This window comes from Perissodus microlepis, chromosome 13 (genome assembly GCF_051167445.1).
Source record: "Perissodus microlepis isolate ML-2025 ecotype Zambia chromosome 13, ASM5116744v1, whole genome shotgun sequence".
NCBI classification, from domain to species: domain Eukaryota; kingdom Metazoa; phylum Chordata; class Actinopteri; order Cichliformes; family Cichlidae; genus Perissodus; species Perissodus microlepis.
The window spans coordinates 29,847,937-29,857,188 of record NC_140473.1 but is presented as its reverse complement, the minus strand read 5'-3'; the positions used below and the strand labels follow the sequence as shown (position 1 = coordinate 29,857,188).

Sequence of the window (9,252 nt, the reverse complement as noted above, 5' to 3'; positions counted from 1 at the left end):
TCTTTGACTGTATTGTCCAGCTGATCCATCAAACCCCCAGCAGGTGAACCTTATTTATGACATAACACGGCAACAATGTAAAAAAATGAAACAGCAACAGTCTAAATGTAAAGTGCATTCTAAACTCCTCTTCAATAAATCATATGCAAAGAGTCATTCAGGACTGTAAAACGTGAACTACAGAACCCAGAGTCTTCATCATTAAATCTCTGGTTGCTTCATTTTTCTATCCTATATCAGATACTTTAAGGTTAGGTTAGGTAAACTTGCATTCTCATGGTGAGGCAAAGTGCTTTATGTGTGTGTGTGCGTGTCATGAACGGCTATAAAAGGCCTATAATTAAAGAACAAAGCGGGGTTTGAGTTCGAGTTGCGGCAGACTGTCACTACTTGTAAATGGAACGCAGCCTTCCTAAGGCGGACAGCTAATAACAGGAATCGGACGCGGTCCACCCAAGTCCACAGCAACCACCATAGCAACCGCCTAGCATGACCTTAAAAACATATTCTGTCTTCATAACTATCAAACACGTGAAATGATTTGCAAAGTGTTTAAGTGTTACAGCTGCAGAGAGCTATGGCGGTATCTTTGGAAGCTGTTTACATAGCTAATAATATACGATGTAACCATGGAGACAGTCAGTCACGTGAGCTAGCGGTGCATGTTTACTACAGTGAATAAGGTGACTGCGTGCACAGCGTCCACACGCTGCAGAGGGTAAAGACATTACTTCAATATTGTTTTATATTGATATATATTTGCCTTCTGTTGACCATCACCTCAGGTTCACCATTACAGTTTCAGCATACAGATGCACACTGTCTAAATATGAACACATTCAAAACTCATGTCTCAGAAATAAGCACAGCTGTTCATGTTTGTCATTAGAGTTTTATTTGTAAGAAAATTATGAACTTCATATTGTGCATCAAATAAAAGAACATTTCACAACTCTGAGTCAACAGAAACAGGTAACAGAAATGTCTCTAATGTAGACATGTACAGTGTAGTGTAAGCATTAAAAGATCATAAAGGAAACACTAACATTTATGTGAAACTAATTGTAATAAAAAAATGAACAGGTGGTTTATAGATGTAAAAGAAAGAATCTGAAAACAACACTTTTTTGGTCTAAGTGATCAAAGTAGAAAACAGAACTGATGTTCAAAAACAAACCGTAGCTGCACTAATATTACACATCTCCATTGTTGTGGTGAACAGACATGTTGCTTTTAAAACCACATGCAGTGTGTGACCGTGACTGTTCACTGAGACCATGAACGCCACTTCGCTGAAGCCTTCGCCTTCTTCTTCTTCTTCTAAATTGGAAGCAGAAGGAGCACGAGCTGCTTTGATCTACTGAAAGGAAAAAGCAGAACATCTGAGCTGAAACCAGTCAGCTGAAATCATTAAGACAGGAACAATCATTCAATGCAGTGTCTCAGGTGGCTTAGCCTGTTACAACTGTTGATACAAGCTAAATACGGTTAACACACAGTGTCAGGGAGCTCCAGTGTGGGAACTAGTGGCTTTAGGTTTGTAGTCATTTAACTTTCATCCATTCATTCATTTAATTCAGGAGGAAGAAATGTCAGGTTGATGCAGGCTGGCTACATGCATTTGGTCCCATGCTGTCTTTAACTAAATGACTTGGTTCATTTTATGGCTGGGCTGTATGTGGGGTTATATCATGTTATTTGGGCAGGAGTACCTGTCCTCTGTTAGACTTAGAAAGTTTCTCCATAAGTAGAGTTTCTAACTCTTATAGCACATCTGTGGCTGACAGCTTTTTGGTGGCTCTTTTTACCCCACACTGGTTGTGAGTGTGTAAATAGCCCCACTAGTTCTTTTGGGTTGCAGTTAACTTGGGAGGAAGAGGTAGGTCTGCCATGACTAGATGAATAACAATGATCTGGGATACATAAATTTCATAATGCATGCATATATCTCTATAAACCTGGCCTGAGGGCTGCCATTTTTTACATTCAGTTATTTCTTTGTTGAATCTAAATAATGAATGTGTTACAGTTAAACTGACACTGATCAGTGTAAATGGCTCATTGGGACACAGAAACCTTTAAATTAAACCCTATCACCTGATATCGAGTGTCAAACAATATCAAAGCTGTAAAAGCTGTTTACAGTCAGAATTTATAAAACTATGATTGTAAATGAATTCAAACAAGTGAGCTTTTCTCTTTGTGCTGAATATCAACACTGTGATTTCTTAGACTGTAAGCTTTACTTTAGCACAACCAGTTGTAGAAGCTGCCACTCCAAATGTCTTTTGATAACAAGAAAAAAATACCTTTTCAGTCCACGGCCTGAAGTTCTTCTCTGACATCTTCTGCCATCAGCTTTGTCTGCTGGTTTGAAGACAATAAACCACAAAAAGATGATTTAGTCACTTTGTCTGCGTCATGCAGCTCGAATGTGTCGTGTAACGATGTTGAATAGCCGTCGTTATCCCTCTGCTGTGTCAGTAGGATTGTACTGTGCAGCATCTCATTGATATGTGAGGAATGCTAATGTAACACGATAACAGACGTCTGGTCTTACATCATTAAAACATAAAGGACAGGAGATATTTAGATATTTTTATATTTATATTACATTTTATAGCTGACGGATATTACTAAATAGATAGAATTTACTAAATAGCTGGATGAACATGAAAAATATGTCTATAATAACAAATGACCATGAGAGCCAGTAGAATTAATTCAACTGGACACTCAAAAGACGTCCTTAAATGCTCTTTAAGTGGCAGAACAAACGAACAAACAGTTAATTGCTTACTTGAGATGAAATCTGCTCAGCTACTTTGAAAACAGCTTCTAAGTGGTTCCTCCTTTAACAGGATGACTGCTCAGGGGTAAGGCCATCATGCAGTCCAGCAACCTTTATGGTTCTGCTTTGATTCACCAGGAACTATTAGGGAAACCTTCCAGCGCCTCCTGTGAAAGACACAGGCATAAACACACAAACATTTATTAACATGTTCCACAGTCTTCCAGCTTGATTTTCTCATCCTGTGGACAACAACGTACATGGATGCAGGTTTATTGTTAACTTTTGTAAGGTTTATTTAGTGAACATATCCAGCTGCAGCTCCACTGTGATCCTGAACTGGATAAGCACTTAAGAAAATGTGTCAATAAATGGACATACATCAACTTACTATATTTATCCAAACAGACGGGACCAATAATGCTTCACTGAGTTAGAGACTTTAACAGTCTCTTCTATGTAAGAATGTCTCGTGCTGATATACCTGCAAACTTGACAACAAAGGTTTTTCTGACTGCATGTAGCTGTCCTCTATGTCAGCTCACACATTTACATTCATGTCACACTTATTTCTGCTTTCCCATTTTATAATTATTACTTACATTTTGATTAGATACCTTGAGTTTGTAAATGATCAGATTACATAATTGGAATACAATGTATCCAATTCAGGGTTGCGGGAGGATGAAGCCTATCCCAGCTGATACAGGACAAAGACAGGCTGCCAGTTTATTGCAGGGCTAACACAATATGTGTAACAGAAAATCCACTTAAATGTTTGATATTTCTTATAATAATCATAATTATGACTATTATTTAAAGGTTTCTTTATAAATACATTTTGATTTTTTATAACCTCTAAAATATAAACCTGAGCTGTTTCAGATTCTGACCTCTGACCTCAGTGACCTGGCTGTGTCCTCACTGCAGCTCCCTCCTGGAAGTACGTCTGCTTCTTGTCTACCCCCAGTGTTGACCGCCTGCCCTTGATATCACGTACTGTACCTGAGGAACAAAAAAGGACAAACACTTGCCTTCATTTAAGAAGTACATTCATACAGAGGTAATCTATGGAAACACACTAGTTCAACCTTTGGGAGAAATCAGTTCCTGTGAAACATTTCTGTAAATGAACATCATGTGGAGAATGAATGAAATGAGTTCTTCAGGTGACTCAGCAGTCCCACACTAACAAATGAAATCTAGTTAAACTATTAAGCATATTTGCTCTTCTGAAATCTGTGTTAAACAACAACAAACATAAATTAGTAACAAAAATACAGCTGAGTAGAGGCTTTACAAGCCACCAGCAGCCACAATGCTAAATTTTAATCTTCAAATGTTTCTGAGCCGTCTTCAACCTGCTTTTAACACATTAAAGTCCCACAGTCAATGCAGCCTGACTCAATCCTAGATGTTCAGCACACAGAGACACAGAGGTGCCGTTTAAAGTTTAGTGATAACCTGAGTCACTGATCATTTGCAGTATTACAGAGTCTGGCAGTCTTTGCATGATGTCCACGTCACTGTACGTTTCTAGCTGACTCTCAGGTGTGACAGGTGTGCCAGCAGGAAAGAGTAATAATAACCTGCATCCTGAGGTTTGTCATGCAGGATTAAAGGAGCCAGGCTTTGTTCACACAGCTAGGATTGTATTTTACACTGACCCTGGGTCAGTATAAGTATCATACAGTTTAAACGAAGCACTGAAACTTGCACATATTTATTACAGATGCACTGAAGCTAATCGAGATATTTGCTGTCAGTCTGTGGCTGCGATTAAACACTTTACTGGAAACTTTATTAACTAGTACCTTCATCAGTCATGACAGAAGCTAATATTTCTGTGCTAACATCGTTTAACCAGTAACAGCTTTCCTCCAATATAAGCTAACGTTTACACCGTAACTTTAAGCTAGCACCACAAAGACGGTAAAACACGTAATAATATCTACAAATGCATCTTAAAGCTGTTATATTAGCACTCGGTGTATTACTAAGATAACCACATTAACATTACTGACACTCGCTGACTTTTAATAGTCATTCTATAAATGCTGTCCGTTTAAATGGTCTTACCTGTACACACTGCATATCCACCGGATTCCAGCCAGAGTGGATTCTGGAGTCTTCCCACGCTCCTGTTAGTGATCCTCCATCTGGATGGATGAGAACAACCTTCTGAACAATCTAGCAGGAGATGGCCCATATCTATGGGACTGATTTGTGCTAATAACGCCCATTGTATGGACTGATAACAGCCGAAGCGGGTGAATAAAGTCACCCAGTAGCTAGCTGTGCCATTACCCAGCATACATCACTCCCTCCATAAATGCAATAAACGATAGAAAAGTATCGTTCTACCTGTTTTTCAGGTAGTTGTTTACATTATATAATTTATTGTGTTCTGTATACGTCACTACAATGTGATTTGGAAAATGTCTAAATATACCGACAACAGGCACTTCCGCAGCAATCTCTTCAATCGGAGGAGCCTTCACGTCAATTCCCGACGCGAGGGGGGTACCCTGCGCGTCCATAAGAGAAGCAGAGGGAGCCTGACCATGCGTCACACGTTTGACGAGTTGGGAGTGAGAACGTTGAATTAATAGTGAATTTAGACAAAATTAAACATCTGCTACTCTAACAGCCATCTTTCTATACACACACATCCCTCTTTACAATTTAGTCACAACAAAAAGTTACTTTGACGAGGTTTAAGCATTAAAAGCTCGCTGGTCAGTCATCTCCATGTGTTCTGTCCTTGGTCTTTCTCCCATTGCTCATCTTCTTAGCTTGGCCTGGATTTACTGAAGGGCTCCTAAATGTGGATTCCATTTATGTAAAATCATACTAACTCTTCACCACAATTACATATTTTAACTGTAGGCAACACTAACTAACTGTCAGAGAGCCTGACAGATGCTTACGGCACATCAGTTGACCAATCTAGTATTTGCCAAAGCTTCACAATGACATGTTTTTGTTCTTTTTGGTTTGTTTGTATAAAAGTCAACCCGACACACTGTTATGTTGATCACTCTGGACGAGTGTTTGTTTAAGCACCACACATATGGCTTTCATGGTTTGCCAACCTGTTCCCCAACTCTCCGGTTGGTCTTCTGCACATGCTCCTGCTCACTCTGGTCTCCGGCTTGACTATATAAAAAGGAAAACCTCGTTAGGAAGATCATCACCACCTGTCCCTGCAGCCTCCCTGGCACCGCCCCCTTGAGCTCACTGCATCACTCCTCCCCTGCGGCTGAGCCAGGGACCACACCTCCACCACAGTTTGGATTTCTAAATAATATTTATTGGGTGTTTATAATTCATGTAACCATTATCAGTTACAATTACCATCAATCTGCATTTTGTTATTATTCAATTCAGAACTGCCCAGACCAGACACAGTGACATTCCACCAGAATCCCTTTGATCTCTGATCTTCTTTATGACATCAGCACACTAAAACCCTTAAAGAGGGGAAAGGTTCTCATTCTTGTCAGTCTTTCAAAGATAGTGGAAGAATTCACTAGGCAGTTAAACTACTCGAAACTTCAGTTTCTGACACAGTTGACCGTATTTTTAAAAAATCTTTTAGTTAGTACAGAGATTTAACATCAACTTCAATTTGAAATATGAGTCTGTCAAATCCTGTTGTGTGCAACCTGAGAGCAGAGAACGAAAAACTTAACCAGCAAATCAAAGAGCTGAAAAATGAGAATAAAACTCTCAAAGAACAAAACTCTACCATACGTGACCTTAAAGTCGAGAACGCCGACCTTAAGGAGCAAAAAAGAGAGCTCATAAATGAGAACAAAATTCTCCAAAAAAACATTGAAGTTCTCTTCAAACGAAGTGGGTTCTCTAAAAACAAGAGGAAAAGAGACCTGCAACTAGAGAATGAAAAAATTCACTTCAAAATTCAAGACCTGGAATATTGGAACCAAATTCTAAAGGATTTAAACAGCTCCAAAACCAAAGAGATCCAGCAACAGAAAGAGGTGATGCAGGAAATGGAGGCAGATATCAGAGAGCTGAAAAGGGACTTTGAAAAGGAAAAAGATGACATGCAACAGGAAATACGGGCTGTTAAAGATAAACTCCATCAGGCAAACACAGCCTTTAAAGAGTTACAAGAGAGTGGAGAAAGAAAAAGGATCATGAATGAGGAAAACAAAACAATGGACAGTGAACAGCTCAGACAGACCCTGGAACTCCAATGCGTTGCACGTGAAATTGACATATCGAGGCATAACGAACTTCTTGAACAGGACCTCCAGGAGCTTTCCAAAAGGAGTGGTGATTCTCAAAAAGAACTGAAACCACACGATGAGGGTGTGAAAGGAGAATCACGGATCTTCAAAGCCACTGAGAAAGACTCCGAACATGATTTTAACGTGACCAACAGAGAAAAGGAGTTGTTGTGCCATGAATTTGAGGCACTGAAAAGAGAGCTTGAAGAGGTCAAGAAAAATCTGTGTGATGTACAGGAAGCCTTGAAAACAGAAGACATGGCGTTGCAAACCCAAGCTCAGACTCCCAAAGTTTCACAGGAAGAACATAACAATCTGATAAACAACTACGATGTCCAAGTTGACATACTCAAACAAGAAAATAAGGCCTTAGAAAATAAGGTTAGTGACCTTACCAAAAAGATGTGGAATGGACGGGAAGCGATGAGACAAATGGAAAAGAACTTTCAAGAACAAAGGAAGCTACTCGAAAATCTCCGAGGAGAATTCGAGGAAATTTAGCACAACTACGACTTTGGCCCTCCCTATTAAACCTGGTTAACACAGGTTCAATTCATTTGATTTAATTGGCCCAAAATGAGTGACTGCACCCAGACACTCAGTAGCAAAAAAATTACAGAGATTCAAGAGAGAAAACTGTTTCTGCATAGACTCCTATAGTACTGCAAGTCGTGTCATCACTTGGTGTCCTGCATAGAGTGCAGGTTTAAGGTATTTACGTATCTTTCAGAATTAGAAGCTATGCTGCGTCAGGGGTTATAACAGCTGTGCCCCTCCCCAACCGGTCGAGGCAGATGGCCGCCCCTCACTGAGCCTGGTTCTGCCGAAAGTTTCTTCCTGTTAAAAGGGAGTTTTTCTTTCCCACCGTCACCAAGTCTAAGGAGCTTGGAGAAAAGCGCCTGGACTTCTTTAACTTAAAGAAGTCCAGGCGCTTTTCTTTCCAAGCTCCTTAGACTACTATGGCCTTGATGACTGATAACCTTCACAGACACTGTCATCAAGGGTTTGCTCACAGGGGATCATCTGATTGTTGGGGGGTTTTCTCTCTTATATTGTATGGTCTTTACCTTACAATATAAACAGCCGAGAAGCGGCTATTTTTGCGATCCGGTGCTTTAGAAATACATCTTAGCTGAACTGAACTCCATAACATCTGGACTGAAATGCCTACACACAACGGTAGGCATTTCAATCAAGAGCTCTGTCCAAAACGTTCAATGACAAGCATCAGCACCAGGATTGTTTTTTAGCTCAGCAACAGTTCATGTTCCATACCCAGTTTTTATTGTAACTGCAACTTTGTAAGACTGGGTTGGGAGATGTTCTTGTGGTGAGCTTTTATTCACATAATTGGTTTCTTTAATAGTGAAATAAAAGAAATTTGTATAACTGGAAACAGCGTTCTCATGTCTGATTATCACATTGTATTCTTTAAACCATGTAACAGAATATATAATATATATAATTTACTCATAGTAATATTAATATCTAATGTGATTGAGTTTCCTCATCTCTACTTATGTGCTGATGTGTTCACTGAGGCCATTGTATGGTCCATTTTGGCTGCATTTCCATGTTTTAAACATGAAATTTGCTTATTTAAAGGGTGTCTCATGTATCTCTTATGCAGAAATATGTGTTGCCTAGCTGGACAAATGTAGCACAGGTCTACTATTATTGGCCTAATGTATTTTAACAATCATTTCAGCATCCAGATAATCTCTTTCATCATCTCTTTCGATGAATTTAGCCTGGTTGTCATGAAATAGGCATTTGAAACAATAACTACCAGTATCTTTGAATGTGTGTGATTTCACTAATCCTACACATTCTTTGCAAGACAACTGGGTGCTTTTATGTAAAGAATGATCTGAGAACACTGAGGCTAATGAAGTAACAAGAGAAACATAGTAAGTAGTCTTTCAGTTTGCATGATCAATTTTGATTATTGTTCATTTTCATTTACCATGTCAACATGTTTTAGAGCAACGTTTTCTGATTTTGAGCTCTTTTAGGTGTACGTCATCGTCCAACACGTTCTCACTCCCAACTCGTCAAACGTGTGACGCATGGTCAGGCTCCCTCTGCTTCGCTTATGGACGCGCAGGGTACCCCCCTCGCGTCGGGAATTGACGTGAAGGCTCCTCCGATTGAAGAGATTGCTGCGGAAGTGCCTGTTGTCGGTATATTTAGACATTTTCCAAA

General features: G+C 39.6%; 1 long non-coding RNA gene across 3 annotated transcripts; it reads right to left on the bottom strand.

The window, feature by feature from the left end:
• Positions 1–872: 872 nt before the first annotated feature.
• Positions 873–5,326, bottom strand: LOC146375345 (uncharacterized). Of its 3 annotated transcripts, XR_014801950.1 has the most exons (4): positions 4,871–5,326; positions 3,685–3,796; positions 2,801–2,958; positions 873–2,367 (listed from the first exon to the last, which is right to left on the bottom strand). It is a non-coding gene; the product is annotated as an uncharacterized LOC146375345 (long non-coding RNA). The 3 variants fall into 3 exon arrangements; XR_014801951.1 differs by lacking the exon at positions 4,871–5,326 and having other exon boundaries at positions 3,692–4,325; XR_014801949.1 differs by lacking the exon at positions 4,871–5,326 and having other exon boundaries at positions 3,685–4,324.
• Positions 5,327–9,252: the final 3,926 nt, after the last annotated feature.